Genomic DNA, 24,294 nt, shown 5'->3' with positions numbered 1-24,294 from the left:
ACACAACCACCACACACACAACCACCACACACACACAACCATCACACACACAACCATCACACACACAACCACCACACACACACACACCACCACACACACAACCACCACACACACACAACCATCACACACACAACCACCACACACACACAACCACCACACACACACAACCATCACACACACAACCATCACACACACAACCACCACACACACACAACCACCACACACACACAACCACCACACACACACACCACCACACACACAACCACCACACACACACAACCACCACACACACACAACCACCACACACAACCACCACACACACAACCACCACACACACAACCACCACACACACAACCACCACACACACAACCATCACACACACAACCATCACACACACAACCACCACACACACAACCACCACACACACAACCACCACACACACAACCACCACACACACAACCACCACACACACACACCACCACACACACACACCACCACACACACACACCACCACACACACACACCACCACACACACACAACCACCACACACACAACCACCACACACACAACCACCACACACACAACCATCACACACACAACCATCACACACACAACCATCACACTCACAACCACCACACACACAACCATCACACACACAACCACCACACACACACAACCACCACACACACAACCACCTCACACACAACCACCACACACACAACCATCACACACACAACCATCACACACACAACCACCACACACACAACCATCACACACACAACCACCACACACAACCACCACACACAACCATCACACACACAACCACCACACACACACAACCACCACACACACAACCACCACACACAACCACCACACACACAACCATCACACACACAACCACCACTCACAACCATCACACACACAACCACCACACACAACTATCACACTCACAACCACCACACACACAACCACCACACACACAACCACCACACACACAACCACCACACACACAACCACCACACTCACAACCACCACACACACAACCACCACACACACAACCACCACACACACAAACATCATACACAACCACCACACACAACCATCACACTCACAACCACCACACACACAACCACCACACACAACCATCACACACACAACCATCACACACACAACCACCACACTCACAACCACCACACACACAACCATCACACACACAACCACCACACACACAACCACCACACACACAACCACCACACACACAACCACCACACACAACCACCACACCCAACCATCACACACCCAACCACCACACACACAACCACCACACACACAACCACCACACACACAACCATCACACACACAACCACCACACACACAACCACCACACACACAACCATCACACACACAACCACCACACACACAACTACCACACACACAACCACCACACACACAACCATCACACACAACCACCACACACAACCATCACACACAACCATCACACACACAACCATCACACACACAACCATCACACACACAACCATCACACACACAACCATCACACACACAACCATCACACACACAACCATCACACACACAACCATCACACACACAACCATCACACACACAACCATCACATTCACAACCACCACACTCACAACCACCACACACAACCATCACACAACCACCATACACACAACCACCACACAACCATCACACTCACAACCACCACACACACAACCACCACATACAACCATCACACACACAACCACCACACACACAACCACCACACACACACAACCACCACACTCACAACCATCACACACACAACCACCACACTCACAACCATCACACACACAACCACCACACACACAACCACCACACTCACAACCACCACACACACAACCACCACACACACAACCACCACACACACAACCACCACACACACAACCACCACACACAACCATCACACTCACAACCACCACACACACAACCACCACACACAACCACCACACACACAACCACCACACACACAACCATCACACACACAACCACCACACACAACCACCACACACACAACCACCAAACACAACCATCACACTCACAACCACCACACACAATCATCACACACACAACCACCACACACACAACCACCACACACACAACCATCACACACACAACCATCACACACAACCACCACACACACAACCACCACACACACAACCACACACACACAACCACACACACACACACAACCACACACACACACAACCACCACACACAACCATCACACACACAACCACCACACACAAAACCACCACACACACAACCACCACACACAAAACCACCACACACACAACCACCACACACACAACCATCACACACACAACCACCACACACACAACCATCACACACACAACCACCACACTCACAACCACCACACACACAACCATCACACACACAACCATCACACACACAACCATCACACACACAACCACCACACACACAACCACCACACACACAACCACCACACACACAACCATCACACACACAACCACCACACACACAACCACCACACACACAACCACCACACACACACAACCACCACACACACACAACCACCACACACACACAACCACCACACTCACAACCACCACACACACAACCACACACACAACCATCACACACAAAACCACCACACTCACAACCACCACACACACAACCATCACACACACAACCATCACACACACAACCACCACACACACACAACCACCACACTCACACAACCACCACACACACAACCACCACACACACAACCACCACACTCACACAACCACCACACCCACAACCACCACACACACAACCACCACACACACAACCACCACACACACAATCACCACACACACACAACCACCACACACACAACCACCACACACACACAACCACCACACACACACAACCATCACACACACAACCATCACACACACAACCATCACACACACAACCACCACACAACCATCACACACACAACCATCACACACACAACCACCACACACACACAACCACCACACACAACCACCACACACACAACCATCACACACACAACCACCACTCACAACCATCACACACAGAACCACCACACACAACCATCACACTCACAACCACCACACACAACCATCACACACACACACACACACAACCATCACACTCACAACCACCACACACACAACCACCACACACAACCACCACACACACAACCATCACACTCACAACCATCACACTCACAACCATCACACACACAACCACCACACACACACAACCACCACACACACACAACCACCACACACACAACCACCACACACACAACCACCACACACACAACCACCACACACACACACACAACCATCACACACACAACCACCATACACACACAACCATCACACAACCACCACACACACAACCACCACACACAACCACCACACACAACCGTCACACACACAACCATCACACACACACAACCACCACACACACACACACACACACACACACACACACACACAACCATCACACACACAACCATCACACTCACAACCATCACACACACAACCATCACACACACAACCACCACACACACACACACACACACACACACACACACACACACACACACACACACACACACACACACACACAACCATCACACACACAACCATCACACTCACAACCATCACACACACAACCACCACACACACACACACACACAACCATCACACTCACAACCACCACACACACAACCACCACACACAACCACCACACACACAACCATCACACTCACAACCATCACACTCACAACCATCACACACACAACCACCACACACACACAACCACCACACACACACAACCACCACACACACAACCACCACACACACAACCACCACACACACAACCACCGCACACAACCATCACACACACACAACCATCACACACACAACCACCACACTCACAACCACCACGCACACAACCACCACACACAACCATCACACACACAACCACCACACACACAACCACCACACACACAACCACCACACACACAACCACCACACACAACCACCACACCCAACCATCACACACCCAACCACCACACACACAACCACCACACACACAACCACCACACACACAACCATCACACACACAACCACCACACACACAACCACCACACACACAACCATCACACACACAACCACCACACACACAACTACCACACACACAACCACCACACACACAACCATCACACACAACCACCACACACAACCATCACACACAACCATCACACACACAACCATCACACACACAACCATCACACACACAACCATCACACACACAACCATCACACACACAACCATCACACACACAACCATCACACACACAACCATCACACACACAACCATCACACACACAACCATCACATTCACAACCACCACACTCACAACCACCACACACAACCATCACACAACCACCATACACACAACCACCACACAACCATCACACTCACAACCACCACACACACAACCACCACATACAACCATCACACACACAACCACCACACACACAACCACCACACACACACAACCACCACACTCACAACCATCACACACACAACCACCACACTCACAACCATCACACACACAACCACCACACACACAACCACCACACTCACAACCACCACACACACAACCACCACACACACAACCACCACACACACAACCACCACACACACAACCACCACACACAACCATCACACTCACAACCACCACACACACAACCACCACACACAACCACCACACACACAACCACCACACACACAACCATCACACACACAACCACCACACACAACCACCACACACACAACCACCAAACACAACCATCACACTCACAACCACCACACACAATCATCACACACACAACCACCACACACACAACCACCACACACACAACCATCACACACACAACCATCACACACAACCACCACACACACAACCACCACACACACAACCACACACACACAACCACACACACACACACAACCACACACACACACAACCACCACACACAACCATCACACACACAACCACCACACACAAAACCACCACACACACAACCACCACACACAAAACCACCACACACACAACCACCACACACACAACCATCACACACACAACCACCACACACACAACCATCACACACACAACCACCACACTCACAACCACCACACACACAACCATCACACACACAACCATCACACACACAACCATCACACACACAACCACCACACACACAACCACCACACACACAACCACCACACACACAACCATCACACACACAACCACCACACACACAACCACCACACACACAACCACCACACACACACAACCACCACACACACACAACCACCACACACACACAACCACCACACTCACAACCACCACACACACAACCACACACACAACCATCACACACAAAACCACCACACTCACAACCACCACACACACAACCATCACACACACAACCATCACACACACAACCACCACACACACACAACCACCACACTCACACAACCACCACACACACAACCACCACACACACAACCACCACACTCACACAACCACCACACCCACAACCACCACACACACAACCACCACACACACAACCACCACACACACAATCACCACACACACACAACCACCACACACACAACCACCACACACACACAACCACCACACACACACAACCATCACACACACAACCATCACACACACAACCATCACACACACAACCACCACACAACCATCACACACACAACCATCACACACACAACCACCACACACACACAACCACCACACACAACCACCACACACACAACCATCACACACACAACCACCACTCACAACCATCACACACAGAACCACCACACACAACCATCACACTCACAACCACCACACACAACCATCACACACACACACACACACACAACCATCACACTCACAACCACCACACACACAACCACCACACACAACCACCACACACACAACCATCACACTCACAACCATCACACTCACAACCATCACACACACAACCACCACACACACACAACCACCACACACACACAACCACCACACACACAACCACCACACACACAACCACCACACACACAACCACCACACACACACACACAACCATCACACACACAACCACCATACACACACAACCATCACACAACCACCACACACACAACCACCACACACAACCACCACACACAACCGTCACACACACAACCATCACACACACACAACCACCACACACACACACACACACACACACACACACACACACACAACCATCACACACACAACCATCACACTCACAACCATCACACACACAACCATCACACACACAACCACCACACACACACACACACACACACACACACACACACACACACACACACACACACACACACACACACAACCATCACACACACAACCATCACACTCACAACCATCACACACACAACCACCACACACACACACACACACAACCATCACACTCACAACCACCACACACACAACCACCACACACAACCACCACACACACAACCATCACACTCACAACCATCACACTCACAACCATCACACACACAACCACCACACACACACAACCACCACACACACACAACCACCACACACACAACCACCACACACACAACCACCACACACACAACCACCGCACACAACCATCACACACACACAACCATCACACACACAACCACCACACTCACAACCACCACGCACACAACCATCACACACACAACCACCACACACACAACCACCACACTCACAACCACCACACACACAACCACCACACACACAAACATCATACACAACCACCACACACATCCATCACACTCACAACCACCACATACACAACCACCACACACACAACCACCACACTCACAACCACCACACACACAACCACCACACACACAACCACCACACACACAACCACCACACACACAACCACCACACACAACCATCACACACACAACCACCACACTCACAACCACCACACACACAACCACCACACACAACCATCACACACACAACCACCACACACACAACCATCACACACACAACCACCACACACACAACCATCACACACACAACCATCACACACACAACCATCACACACACAACCACCACACACACAACCACCACACACACAACCACCACACACACAACCATCACACACACAACCATCACACACACAACCATCACACACACAACCATCACACACACAACCACCACACACACAACCATCACACACACAACCATCACACACACAACCATCACACACACAACCATCACACACACAACCACCACACTCACAACCACCACACTCACAACCACCACACACAACCATCACACACACAACCATCACACACGCAACCACCACACAACCACCATACACACAACCACCACACACAACCATCACACTCACAACCACCACACACACAACCACCACATACAACCATCACACACACAACCACCACACACACAACCACCACACACACAACCACCACACACACAACCACCACACACACAACCACCACACACACAACCACCACACACACAACCACCACACACAACCACCACACACAACCATCACACACAACAACCACCACACTCACAACCACCACAAACACAACCATCACACACACAACCACCATACACACAACCACCACACACACAACCAACACACACACAACCACCACACACACACACACACACACACACTGGTACATAAGCTGGAGAGACAGGCAGGTGTAGCTGGTAAGGTGCTCCAGTGGATACGGGAGTATCTAAGCAATAGGAAGCAGAGAGTTACGGTGAGGGGTGAGACCTCCGATTGGCGTGAAGTCACCAGTGGAGTCCCACAGGGCTCTGTACTCGGTCCTATCTTGTTTCTGATATATGTAAATGATCTCCCGGAGGGTATCGATTCATTTCTCTCAATGTTTGCGGACGATGCTAAAATTATGAGAAGGATTAAAACAGACGAGGACTGTTTGAGGCTTCAAGAAGACCTAGACAAGCTGAAGGAATGGTCGCACAAATGGTTGTTAGAGTTTAACCCAACCAAATGTAATGTAATGAAGATAGGTGTAGGGAGCAGGAGGCCAGATACAAGGTATCATCTGGGAGAGGAAATTCTTCAGGAGTCAGAGAAGGAAAAAGACTTGGGGGTTGATATCACGCCAGACCTGTCTCCTGCAGCACATATCAAGCGGATAACATCAGCGGCATATGCCAGGCTGGCCAACATACGAACGGCATTCAGAAACTTGTGTAAAGAATCATTCAGAACTTTGTATACCACATATGTCAGGCCAATCCTGGAGTATGCAGCCCCAGCATGGAGTCCATATCTAGTCAAGGATAAGACTAAACTGGAAAAGGTTCAAAGGTTTGCCACCAGACTAGTACCCGAGCTGAGAGGTATGAGCTACGAGGAGAGACTACGGGAATTAAACCTCACTTCGCTGGAAGACAGAAGAGTTAGGGGGGACATGATCACCACATTCAAGATTCTGAAGGGGATTGATAGGGTAGATAAAGACAGTCTATTTAACACAAGGGGAACACGCACAAGGGGACACAGGTGGAAACTGAGTGCCCAAATGAGCCACAGAGATATTAGAAAGAACTTTTTTAGTGTCAGAGTGGTTGACAAATGGAATGCATTAGGAAGTGATGTGGTGGAGGCTGACTCCATACACAGTTTCAAGTGTAGATATGACAGAGCCCAGTAGGCTCAGGAACCTGTACACCTGTTGATTGACGGTTGAGAGGCGGGACCAAAGAGCCAGAGCTCAACCCCCGCAAGCACAACTAGGTGAGTACAACTAGGTGAGTACACACACACAACCACCACACACACACACACCACCACACACACAACCACCACACACACACAACCACCACACACACACACAACCACCACACACACACAACCATCACACACACAACCACCACACACACACACCACTACACACACACAACCACCACCACACACACACACACAACCACCACACACACACACAACCACCACACACACACACAACCACCACACACACACACAACCACCACACACACACAACCACCACACACACACAACCACCACACACACACAACCACCACACACACACAACCACCACACACACACAACCACCACACACACAACCACCACACACACAACCACCACACACACAACCACCACACACACACAACCATCACACACACAACCATCACACACACAACCACCACACACACACACACCACCACACACACAACCACCACACACACACAACCATCACACACACAACCACCACACACACACAACCACCACACACACACAACCATCACACACACAACCATCACACACACAACCACCACACACACACAACCACCACACACACACAACCACCACACACACACACCACCACACACACAACCACCACACACACACAACCACCACACACACACAACCACCACACACACACAACCACCACACACAACCACCACACACACACACCACCACACACACAACCACCACACACACAACCATCACACACACAACCATCACACACACAACCATCACACACACAACCACCACACACACAACCACCACACACACAACCACCACACACACAACCACCACACACACACACCACCACACACACACACCACCACACACACACACCACCACACACACACACCACCACACACACACACCACCACACACACACAACCACCACACACACAACCACCACACACACAACCACCACACACACAACCATCACACACACAACCATCACACACACAACCATCACACTCACAACCACCACACACACAACCATCACACACACAACCACCACACACACACAACCACCACACACACAACCACCTCACACACAACCACCACACACACAACCATCACACACACAACCATCACACACACAACCACCACACACACAACCATCACACACACAACCACCACACACAACCACCACACACAACCATCACACACACAACCACCACACACACACAACCACCACACACACACAACCACCACACACAACCACCACACACACAACCATCACACACACAACCACCACTCACAACCATCACACACACAACCACCACACACAACTATCACACTCACAACCACCACACACACAACCACCACACACACAACCACCACACACACAACCACCACACTCACAACCACCACACACACAACCACCACACACACAACCACCACACACACAAACATCATACACAACCACCACACACAACCATCACACTCACAACCACCACACACACAACCACCACACACAACCATCACACACACAACCATCACACACACAACCACCACACTCACAACCACCACACACACAACCATCACACACACAACCACCACACACACAACCACCACACACACAACCACCACACACACAACCACCACACACAACCACCACACCCAACCATCACACACCCAACCACCACACACACAACCACCACACACACAACCACCACACACACAACCATCACACACACAACCACCACACACACAACCACCACACACACAACCATCACACACACAACCACCACACACACAACCACCACACACACAACCACCACACACACAACCATCACACACAACCACCACACACAACCATCACACACAACCATCACACACACAACCATCACACACACAACCATCACACACACAACCATCACACACACAACCATCACACACACAACCATCACACACACAACCATCACACACACAACCATCACACACACAACCATCACACACACAACCATCACATTCACAACCACCACACTCACAACCACCACACACAACCATCACACAACCACCATACACACAACCACCACACAACCATCACACTCACAACCACCACACACACAACCACCACATACAACCATCACACACACAACCACCACACACACAACCACCACACACACACAACCACCACACTCACAACCATCACACACACAACCACCACACTCACAACCATCACACACACAACCACCACACACACAACCACCACACTCACAACCACCACACACACCACCACCACACACACAACCACCACACACACAACCACCACACACACAACCACCACACACACAACCACCACACACAACCATCACACTCACAACCACCACACACACAACCACCACACACAACCACCACACACACAACCACCACACACACAACCATCACACACACAACCACCACACACAACCACCACACACACAACCACCAAACACAACCATCACACTCACAACCACTACACACACAACCACCACACACAATCATCACACACACAACCACCACACACACAACCACCACACACACAACCATCACACACACAACCATCACACACAACCACCACACACACAACCACCACACACACAACCACACACACACACAACCACACACACACACAACCACCACACACAACCATCACACACACAACCACCACACACAAAACCACCACACACACAACCACCACACACAAAACCACCACACACACAACCACCACACACACAACCATCACACACACAACCACCACACACACAACCATCACACACACAACCACCACACACACAACCATCACACACACAACCATCACACACACAACCATCACACACACAACCACCACACACACAACCACCACACACACAACCACCACACACACAACCATCACACACACAACCACCACACACACAACCACCACACACACAACCACCACACACACACAACCACCACACACACACAACCACCACACACACACAACCACCACACTCACAACCACCACACACACAACCACACACACAACCATCACACACAAAACCACCACACTCACAACCACCACACACACAACCATCACACACACAACCATCACACACACAACCACCACACACACACAACCACCACACTCACACAACCACCACACACACAACCACCACACACACAACCACCACACTCACACAACCACCACACCCACAACCACCACACACACAACCACCACACACACAACCACCACACACACAATCACCACACACACAACCACCACACACACAACCATCACACACACAACCACCACACACACACAACCACCACACACACACAACCACCACACACACAATCACCACACGCACAACCACCACACACACAACCACCACACACACAATCACCACACACACAACCACCACACACACACAACCACACACACACACAACCACACACACACACAACCACCACACACACAACCACCACACTCACAACCACCACACACACAACCACCACACACACAACCATCACACACACAACCATCACACACACAACCACCACACACACACAACCACCACACACACAATCACCACACTCACAACCACCACACACACAACCACCACACACACAACCACCACACACACAACCACCACACACACAACCACCACACACACAACCACCACACACACAACCACCACACACACAACCACCACACACACAACCATCACACACACAACCACCACACACACACAACCACCACACACACAATCACCACACTCACAACCACCACACACACAACCACCACACACACAACCATCACACACACAACCACCACACACACAACCACCACACACACAACCACCACACACACAACCACCACACACACAACCACCACACACAAAACCACCACACACACAACCACCACACACACACACACACAACCACCACACACACACACACACAACCATCACACTCACACATAACCACCACACACACAACCACCACACACAGAACCACCACACACAGAACCACCACACTCACAACCATCACACACTCACACACAACCACCACACACACACATAACCACCACACACACACACACAACCACCACACACACACACACACACACACACACACACACACAACCACCACACACACACACACACAACCACCACAACCACAACCACCACACTCACACATAACCACCACACTCACAACCACCACACACACAACCACCACACACAGAACCACCACACTCACAACCACCACACACACACACACACACAACCACCACACACACACATAACCACCACACACACACACAACCACCACACACACACAACCACCACACACACACACACAACCACCACACACACACATAACCACCACACACACACACAACCACCACACACACACAACCACCACACATACTACCAGCACAATAACAACAACCACAACACAACTACCACAACTAGCACATTAACAACCACCACAACACACCTACCACAACCAGCACATTAACAACCACCACAACACACCTACCACAACCAGCACATTAACAACCACCACAACACAACTACCACAACCAGCACATTAACCACCACCACAACACACCTGTGCTCATCATGGGGGACTTTAATCATGGAAGGATAGACTGGGAAAACAGAGAACCACACGGAGGGGAGGAAACATAGAGAGCGAAACTGCTAGAGGTGACGACTAGAAACTTTTTAAGTCAGCATGTCAAGGGTCCCACGAGAATGAGAGGCAACGATGAACCAGCAAGACTCGACTTTGGTATCAGAAAAAGATACCAGAGCGCCAGGGATGAATACATCAGGGTGAGAAGAGAGGTAGAGAGGCAATATGAAAATGACATAGCGAGCATGGCAAAGACTCAACCCAAACTGCTGCATAGCCACATCAGGAGGAAAACAACAGAAGGAACAGGTAATGAAATTGAGGATATGGGCAGAAAGATTCACTACAAACAACAAGGAAGTGTGTGAGGAACTCAATAAGAAATTCCAGGAAGTCTTCACCTCAGAGCAAGAAGTCCCAGAGATAAGGGAGGGAACACCAACCCAGACACCACTAGAGGAGTTTGAGATTACCAGTGGGGAGGTGAGGAAGCATCTGCTAGTTTTGGATGTGACAAAGGCTATAGGCCCGGATGGAATCTCACCATGGATCCTTAAGGAAGGAGCAGAGGCTCTGTGCCTACCACTCTCCATAGTGTACAACAAGTCACTGGTAACAGGCGAACTGCCAAAAATTTGGAAGACGGCCAATGTAGTCCCAATATACAAGAAGGGTGATAGGCAGGAGGCACTGAACTACAGGCCAGTGTCCCTAACTTGCATTCCATGCAAGATGATGGAAAAGATTGTGCGAAAAAAGCTAGTGGAACATCTGGAGCAAAAGAACTTTGTAACACAACATCAACATGGGTTCAGAGATGGCAAATCATGCCTAACAGGATTAATTGAGTTCTATGACAAGGCAACAAAAGTCAGGCAAGAGAGAGGGCTGGGCAGACTGCATATTTCTGGACTGCCAGAAAGCTTTTGACACAGTACCACATAAGAGACTAGTGCACAAACTGGAGATGCAGGCAGGAGTGAAAGGGAAGGTACTCCACTGGATAAGAGAGTACCTAAGCAAGAGGACACAGCGAGTCACCGTGAGAGGTGAGGTCTTGGAGTGGCGGGGAGTCACCAGTGGAGTCCCACAGGGATCAGTTCTTGGACCTATACTGTTTCTGATATACGTAAATGATCTTCCAGAAGGAATTGACTCGTTCCTCTCGATGTTTGCTGATGACGCGAAAATTATGAGGAGGATCAGGACAGAGGAGGATAGTACGAGGCTACAAGATGACCTAGACAAACTGAAGGAATGGTCCGACAAATGGCTACTAAAGTTCAACCCAAGAACATGTAAGGTAATGAAACTAGGAGGAGGAACTAGGAGGCCAGTCACTGGATACCGAATGGGAGATGAAGTCCTTCACGAAACGGACAGAGAGAAAGATCTGGGAATTGATATCACGCCAAACCTGTCTCCTGAAGCCCACATCAAAAGAATAACATCAGCAGCCTATGCGAGGCTGGCTAATATCAGAACTGCTTTCAGATACCTGTGTAAGGAATCCTTCAGAACCTTGTATGCCACATATGTAAGGCCAATCCTGGAGTATGCAGCCCCAGCATGGAGTCCGTACCCAGTCAAGCACAAAACGAAGCTGGAAAAAGTTCAGAGGTATGCCACTAGGTTAGTCCCAGAACTAAGAGGCATGAGTTATGAGGACAGACTACGTGAACTGCACCTCACGTCGCTGGAAGACAGAAGAGCTAGGGGAGACATGACCACCACATACAAAATCTCAAAAGAATTGATAGGGTGGACAAGGTTGGATTATTTAACACAGGTGGAAGCTGAGTAGCCAAATGAGCCACAGAGACATTAGAAAGAACTTTTTCAGTGTCAAAGTAGTTAGTAAATGGAATGCATTAGGAAGTGATGTAGTGGAGGCTGACTCCATACACAGTTTCAAATGTAGATATGATAGAGCCCAGTTGGCTCAGGAATCTGTACACCAGTTGATTGACGGTTGAGAGGCAGGACCAAAGAGCCAGAGCTCAACCCACGCAAACACAACTAGGTAAGTACAACTAGGTGAGTACACCTACCACAACCAGCACATTAACAACCACCACAACACTCCTACCACAACCAGCACATTAACAACCACCACAACACACCTACCACAACCAGCACATTAACAACCACCACAACACACCTACCACAACCAGCACATTAACAACCACCACAACACACCTACCACAACCAGCACATTAACAACAACCACAACACTCCTACCACAACCAGCACATTAACAACCACAACACACCTACTACAACCAGCACATTAACAACCACAACACACCTACTACAACCAGCACATTAACAACCACCACAACCAGCACATTAACAACCACCACAACACACCTACCACAACCAGCACATTAACAACCACCACAACACACCTACCACAACCAGCACATTAACAACCACCACAACTCCTACCACAACCAGCACATTAACAACCACCACAACACACCTACACAACCAGCACATTAACAACCACCACAACACACCTACCACAACCAGCACATTAACAACCACCACAACACTCCTACTACAACCAGCACATTAACAACCACCACAACACACCTACCACAACCAGCACATTAACAACCACCACAATACAACTACCACAACCAGCACATTAACAACCACCACAACACACCTACACAACCAGCACATTAACAACCACCACAACCAGCACATTAACAACCACCACAATACAACTACCACAACCAGCACATTAACAACCACCACAACACACCTACCACAACCAGCACATTAACAACCACCACAACACACCTACTACAACCAGCACATTAACAACCACCACAACACACCTACCACAACCAGCACATTAACAACCACCACAACACACCTACCACAACCAGCACATTAACAACCACCACAATACAACTACCACAACCAGCACATTAACAACCACCACAACACACCTACACAACCAGCACATTAACAACCACCACAACCAGCACATTAACAACCACCACAATACAACTACCACAACCAGCACATTAACAACCACCACAACACACCTACCACAACCAGCACATTAACAACCACCACAACACACCTACTACAACCAGCACATTAACAACCACCACAACACACCTACCACAACCAGCACATTAACAACCACCACAACACACCTACCACAACCAGCACATTAACAACCACCACAACACACCTACCACAACCAGCACATTAACAACCACCACAACCAGCACATTAACAACCACCACAACACACCTACCACAACCAGCACATTAACAACCACCACAACACACCTACCACAACCAGCACATTAACAACCACCACAACACACCTACACAACCAGCACATTAACAACCACCACAACACACCTACAACAACCAGTCCATTAACAACCACCTACTACAACCAGTACATTAACAACCACCACAACACACCTACCACAACCAGCACATTAACAACCACCACAACACCTACCACAACCACCACAACACCTACCACAACCAGCACATTAACAACCACCACAACACTCCTACCACAACCAGCACATTAACAACCACCACAACCAGCACATTAACAACCACCACAACCAGCACATTAACAACCACCACAACACACCTACCACAACCAGCACATTAACAACCATAACAAACCTACCACAACCAGCACATTAACAACCACCACAACACACCTACCACAACCAGCACATTAACAACCACCACAACACACCTACCACAACCAGCACATTAACAACCACCACAACACACCTACCACAACCAGCACATTAACAACCACCACAACACACCTACCACAACCAGCACATTAACAACCACCACAACACACCTACCACAACCAGCACATTAACAACCACCACAACACACCTACACAACCAGCACATTAACAACCACCACAACACTCCTACCACAACCAGCACATTAACAACCACCACAACACACCTACCACAACCAGCACATTAACAACCACCACAACACACCTACCACAACCAGCACATTAACAACCACCACAACACTCCTACCACAACCAGCACATTAACAACCACCACAACACACCTACCACAACCAGCACATTAACAACCACCACAACACTCCTACCACAACCAGCACATTAACAACCACCACAACACACCTACCACAACCAGCACATTAACAACCACCTCAACACACCTACCACAACCTGCACATTAACAACCACCACAACACACCTACACAACCAGCACATTAACAACCACCACAACACACCTACAACAACCAGTCCATTAACAACCACCTACTACAACCAGTACATTAACAACCACCTACTACAACCAGTCCATTAACAACCACCTACTACAACCAGCACATTAACAACCACCACAACACACCTACCACAACCAGCACATTAACAACCACCACAACACACCTACAACAACCAGTCCATTAACAACCACCTACTACAACCAGTACATTAACAACCACCTACAACAACCAGTCCATTAACAACCACCTACTACAACCAGTACATTAACAACCACCACAACACACCTACCACAACCAGCACATTAACAACCACCACAACACACCTACACAACCAGCACATTAACAACCACCACAACACACCTACAACAACCAGTCCATTAACAACCACCTACTACAACCAGTACATTAACAACCACCACAACACACCTACCACAACCAGCACATTAACAACCACCACAACACACCTACAACAACCAGTCCATTAACAACCACCTACTACAACCAGTACATTAACAACCACCACAACACACCTACCACAACCACCACAACACCTACCACAACCAGCACATTAACAACCACCACAACACACCTACTACAACCACCACATTAACAACCACCACAACACACCTACCACAACCAGCACATTAACAACCACCACAACACTCCTACCACAACCAGTACATTAACAACCACCACAACACACCTACCACAACCAGCACATTAACAACCACCACAACACACCTACCACAACCAGCACATTAACAACCACCACAACACACCTACTACAACCAGCACATTAACAACCACCACAACACACCTACCACAACCAGCACATTAACAACCACCACAACACACCTACCACAACCAGCACATTAACAACCACCACAACACACCTACCACAACCAGCACATTAACAACCACCACAACACACCTACCACAACCAGCACATTAACAACCACCACAACACACCTACCACAACCAGCACATTAACAACCACCACAACACACCTACCACAACCAGCACATTAACAACCACCACAACACACCTACCACAACCAGCACATTAACAACAACCTCAACCAGCCCCCTCTACTGGCAGGGGGTTGGTGCTGGACCTGTAGCTCCAGCCCCCCTCTACTGGCAGGGGGTTGGTGCTGGACCTGTAGCTCCAGCCCCCCTCTACTGGCAGGGGGTTGGTGCTAGACCTGTAGCTCCAGCCCCCCTCTACTGGCAGGGGGTTGGTGCTGGACCTGTAGCTAGAGCCCCCCTCTACTGGCAGGGGGTTGGTGCTGGTCCTGTAGCTCCAGCCCCCCTCTACTGGCAGGGGGTTGGTGCTGGACCTGTAGCTCCAGCCCCCCTCTACTGGCAGGGGGTTGGTGCTGGACCTGTAGCTCCAACCCCCCTCTACTGGCAGGGGGTTGGTGCTAGACCTGTAGCTCCAGCCCCCCTCTACTGGCAGGGGGTTGGTGCTGGACCTGTAGCTAGAGCCCCCCTCTACTGGCAGGGGGTTGGTGCTGGTCCTGTAGCTCCAGCCCCCCTCTACTGGCAGGGGGTTGGTGCTGGACCTGTAGCTCCAGCCCCCCTCTACTGGCAGGGGGTTGGTGTTGGACCTGTAGCTCCAGCCCCCCTCTACTGGCAGGGGGTTGGTGCTGGACCTGTAGCTCCAGCCCCCCTCTACTGGCAGGGGGTTGGTGCTGGACCTGTAGCTCCAGCCCCCCTCTACTGGCAGGGGTTGTGCTGCACCTGTAGCTCCAGCCCCCCTCTACTGGCAGGGGGTTGGTGTTGGACCTGTAGCTCCAGCCCCCCTCTACTGGCAGGGGGATGGTGCTGGACCTGTAGCTCCAGCCCCCCCTCTACTGGCAGGGGGTTGGTGTTGGACCTGTAGCTCCAGCCTCCCTCTACTGGCAGGGGGTTGGTGCTGGTCCTGTAGCTCCAGCCCCCCTCTACTGGCAGGGGGTTGGTGTTGGACCTGTAGCTCCAGCCCCCCTCTACTGGCAGGGGGTTGGTGTTGGACCTGTAGCTCCAGCCCCCCTCTACTGGCAGGGGGTTGATGTTGGACCTGTAGCTCCAGCCCCCCTCTACTGGCAGGGGGTTGGTGCTGGACCTGTAGCTCCAGCCCCCCTCTACTGGCAGGGGGTTGGTGTTGGACCTGTAGCTCCAGCCCCCCTCTACTGGCAGGGGGTTGGTGCTGGACCTGTAGCTCCAGCCCCCCTCTACTGGCAGGGGGTTGGTGTTGGACCTGTAGCTCCAGCCCCCCTCTACTGGCAGGGGGTTGGTGCTGGACCTGTAGCTCCAGCCCCCCTCTACTGGCAGGGGTTGTGCTGCACCTGTAGCTCCAGCCCCCCTCTACTGGCAGGGGGTTGGTGTTGGACCTGTAGCTCCAACCCCCCTCTACTGGCAGGGGGATGGTGCTGGACCTGTAGCTCCAGCCCCCCCTCTACTGGCAGGGGGTTGGTGTTGGACCTGTAGCTCCAGCCTCCCTCTACTGGCAGGGGGTTGGTGCTGGTCCTGTAGCTCCAGCCCCCCTCTACTGGCAGGGGGTTGGTGTTGGACCTGTAGCTCCAGTCCCCCTCTACTGGCAGGGGGTTGGTGTTGGACCTGTAGCTCCAGCCCCCCTCTACTGGCAGGGGGTTGATGTTGGACCTGTAGCTCCAGCCCCCCTCTACTGGCAGGGGGTTGGTGCTGGACCTGTAGCTCCAGCCCCCCTCTACTGGCAGGGGGTTGGTGTTGGACCTGTAGCTCCAGCCCCCCTCTACTGGCAGGGGGTTGGTGCTGGACCTGTAGCTCCAGCCCCCCTCTACTGGCAGGGGGTTGGTGTTGGACCTGTAGCTCCAGCCCCCCTCTACTGGCAGGGGGTTGGTGCTGGACCTGTAGCTCCAGCCCCCCTCTACTGGCAGGGGGTTGGTGCTGGACCTGTAGCTCCAGCCCCCCTCTACTGGCAGGGGGTTGGTGCTGGACCTGTAGCTCCAGCCCCCCTCTACTGGCAGGGGTTGTGCTGCACCTGTAGCTCCAGCCCCCCTCTACTGGCAGGGGGTTGGTGTTGGACCTGTAGCTCCAGCCCCCCTCTACTGGCAGGGGGATGGTGCTGGACCTGTAGCTCCAGCCCCCCCTCTACTGGCAGGGGGTTGGTGTTGGACCTGTAGCTCCAGCCTCCCTCTACTGGCAGGGGGTTGGTGCTGGTCCTGTAGCTCCAGCCCCCCTCTACTGGCAGGGGGTTGGTGTTGGACCTGTAGCTCCAGCCCCCCTCTACTGGCAGGGGGTTGGTGTTGGACCTGTAGCTCCAGCCCCCCCTCTACTGGCAGGGGGTTGATGTTGGACCTGTAGCTCCAGCCCCCCTCTACTGGCAGGGGGTTGGTGCTGGACCTGTAGCTCCAGCCCCCCTCTACTGGCAGGGGGTTGGTGTTGGACCTGTAGCTCCAGCCCCCCTCTACTGGCAGGGGGTTGGTGCTGGACCTGTAGCTCCAGCCCCCCTCTACTGGCAGGGGGTTGGTGTTGGACCTGTAGCTCCAGCCCCCCTCTACTGGCAGGGGGTTGGTGCTGGACCTGTAGCTCCAGCCCCCCTCTACTGGCAGGGGGTTGGTGTTGGACCTGTAGCTCCAGCCCCCCTCTACTGGCAGGGGGTTGGTGCTGGACCTGTAGCTCCAGCCCCCCTCTACTGGCAGGGGTTGTGCTGCACCTGTAGCTCCAGCCCCCCTCTACTGGCAGGGGGTTGGTGTTGGACCTGTAGCTCCAGCCCCCCTCTACTGGCAGGGGGATGGTGCTGGACCTGTAGCTCCAGCCCCCCCTCTACTGGCAGGGGGTTGGTGTTGGACCTGTAGCTCCAGCCTCCCTCTACTAGCAGGGGGTTGGTGCTGGTCCTGTAGCTCCAGCCCCCCTCTACTGGCAGGGGGTTGGTGTTGGACCTGTAGCTCCAGCCCCCCTCTACTGGCAGGGGGTTGGTGTTGGACCTGTAGCTCCAGCCCCCCTCTACTGGCAGGGGGTTGATGTTGGACCTGTAGCTCCAGCCCCCCTCTACTGGCAGGGGGTTGGTGCTGGACCTGTAGCTCCAGCCCCCCTCTACTGGCAGGGGGTTGGTGTTGGACCTGTAGCTCCAGCCCCCCTCTACTGGCAGGGGGTTGGTGCTGGACCTGTAGCTCCAGCCCCCCTCTACTGGCAGGGGGTTGGTGTTGGACCTGTAGCTCCAGCCCCCCTCTACTGGCAGGGGGTTGGTGCTGGACCTGTAGCTCCAGCCCCCCTCTACTGGCAGGGGGTTGGTGTTGGACCTGTAGCTCCAGCCCCCCTCTACTGGCAGGGGGTTGGTGCTGGACCTGTAGCTCCAGCCCCCCTCTACTGGCAGGGGGTTGGTGCTGGACCTGTAGCTCCAGCCCCCCTCTACTGGCAGGGGGTTGGTGCTGGATCTGTAGCTCCAGCCCCCCTCTACTGGCAGGGGGTTGGTGTTGGAACTGTAGCAGAAATGGTTCACATGTTTCCATTCATCTGATGCCTCTGTTCACCTACCAGTAAATATTTATCCAGGAGTTAGGCTGGATTGCGGATTGCATGTTGAGGAAAGTCAGTAGTTGACTTAGGGAAATCTCAATAAACCTAAGAACAGTCTTCCTGTCTTCAAAATGGAACTTAATATATTGTGATATGACCAATGAGAGAAAATAAAAAACTTACTGTTATTTCCTTCTGGGGGATTTCTCCAGTGATTTCCTTAACTTTATTCATGATGCTGGAGTCCGAGTCTCCCAGGTGTACGGGGTCAGCTGTGGCACCTGTCTCTGTGGTCGTCATCTCCAGGGCCTCCCTGATGGTCTCCTGCACCTGTCATTACCAACACAAACATTAATGGTGGAGGCTGAGTCTCCCAGGTGTACGGGGCCAGCTGTGGCACCTGTCTCTGTGGTCGTCATCTCCAGGGCCTCCCTGATGGTCTCCTGCACCTGTCATTACCAACACAAACATTAATGGTGGAGTCTGAGTCTCCCAGGTGTACGGGGTCAGCTGTGGCACCTGTCTCCGTGGTCGTCACCTCCAGGGCCTCCCTGATGGTCTCCTGCACCTGTCATTACCAACACAAACATTAATGGTGGAGGCTGAGTCTCCCAGGTGTACGGGGTCAGCTGTGGCACCTGTCTCTGTGGTCGTCACCTCCAGGGCCTCCCTGATGGTCTCCTGCACCTGTCATTACCAACACAAACATTAATGGTGGAGGCTGAGTCTCCCAGGTGTATGGGGTCAGCTGTGGCACCTGTCTCTGTGGTCGTCATCTCCAGGGCCTCCCTGATGGTCTCCTGCACCTGTCATTACCAACACAAACATTAATGGTGGAGTCTGAGCCTCCCAGGTGTACGGGGTCAGCTGTGGCACCTGTCTCTGTGGTCGTCACCTCCAGGGCCTCCCTGATGGTCTCCTGCACCTGTCATTACCAACACAAACATTAATGGTGGAGTCTGAGTCTCCCAGGTGTACGGGGTCAGCTGTGGCACCTGTCTCTGTGGTCGTCATCTCCAGAGCCTCCCTGATGGTCTCCTGCACCTGTCATTACCAACACAAACATTAATGGTGGAGTCTGAGTCTCCCAGGTGTACGGGGTCAGCTGTGGCACCTGTCTCTGTGGTCGTCATCTCCAGGGCCTCCCTGATGGTCTCCTGCACCTGTCATTACCAACACAAACATTAATGGTGGAGGCTGAGTCTCCCAGGTGTACGGGGTCAGCTGTGGCACCTGTCTCTGTGGTCGTCATCTCCAGGGCCTCCCTGATGGTCTCCTGCACCTGTCATTACCAACACAAACATTAATGGTGGAGGCTGAGTCTCCCAGGTGTACGGGGTCAGCTGTGGCACCTGTCTCTGTGGTCGTCACCTCCAGGGCCTCCCTGATGGTCTCCTGCACCTGTCATTACCAACACAAACATTAATGGTGGAGGCTGAGTCTCCCAGGTGTACGGGGTCAGCTGTGGCACCTGTCTCTGTGGTCGTCATCTCCAGGGCCTCCCTGATGGTCTCCTGCACCTGTCATTACCAACACAAACATTAATGGTGGAGGCTGAGTCTCCCAGGTGTACGGGGTCAGCTGTGGCACCTGTCTCTGTGGTCGTCATCTCCAGGGCCTCCCTGATGGTCTCCTGCACCTGTCATTACCAACACAAACATTAATGGTGGAGGCTGAGTCTCCCAGGTGTACGGGGTCAGCTGTGGCACCTGTCTCTGTGGTCGTCATCTCCAGGGCCTCCCTGATGGTCTCCTGCACCTGTCATTACCAACACAAACATTAATGGTGGAGGCTGGACTATAATGAAGTATCTGGCTCTGAGTTAAGTAACTGGACTATAATGAAGCATCTGGCTCTGAGTAAAGTAACTGGACTATAATGAAGCATCTGGCTCTGAGTAAAGTAACTGGACTATAATGAAACATCAGGCTCTGCGTAAAGTAACTGGACTATAATGAAGCATCAGG

General features: G+C 51.7%; 1 protein-coding gene across 1 annotated transcript in view; it reads right to left on the bottom strand.

Moving 5' to 3' along the window:
* The window catches only part of LOC138364635 (uncharacterized), a 348,932-nt gene that overhangs the window by 253,514 nt on the left and 71,124 nt on the right, over positions 1–24,294 (bottom strand). The window lies entirely within an intron of this gene.

This window comes from Procambarus clarkii, chromosome 14 (genome assembly GCF_040958095.1).
Source record: "Procambarus clarkii isolate CNS0578487 chromosome 14, FALCON_Pclarkii_2.0, whole genome shotgun sequence".
Classification (NCBI taxonomy): domain Eukaryota; kingdom Metazoa; phylum Arthropoda; class Malacostraca; order Decapoda; family Cambaridae; genus Procambarus; species Procambarus clarkii.
The sequence above is the reverse complement of the archived record's forward strand: the minus strand, read 5'-3'. Positions and strand labels throughout refer to the sequence as shown.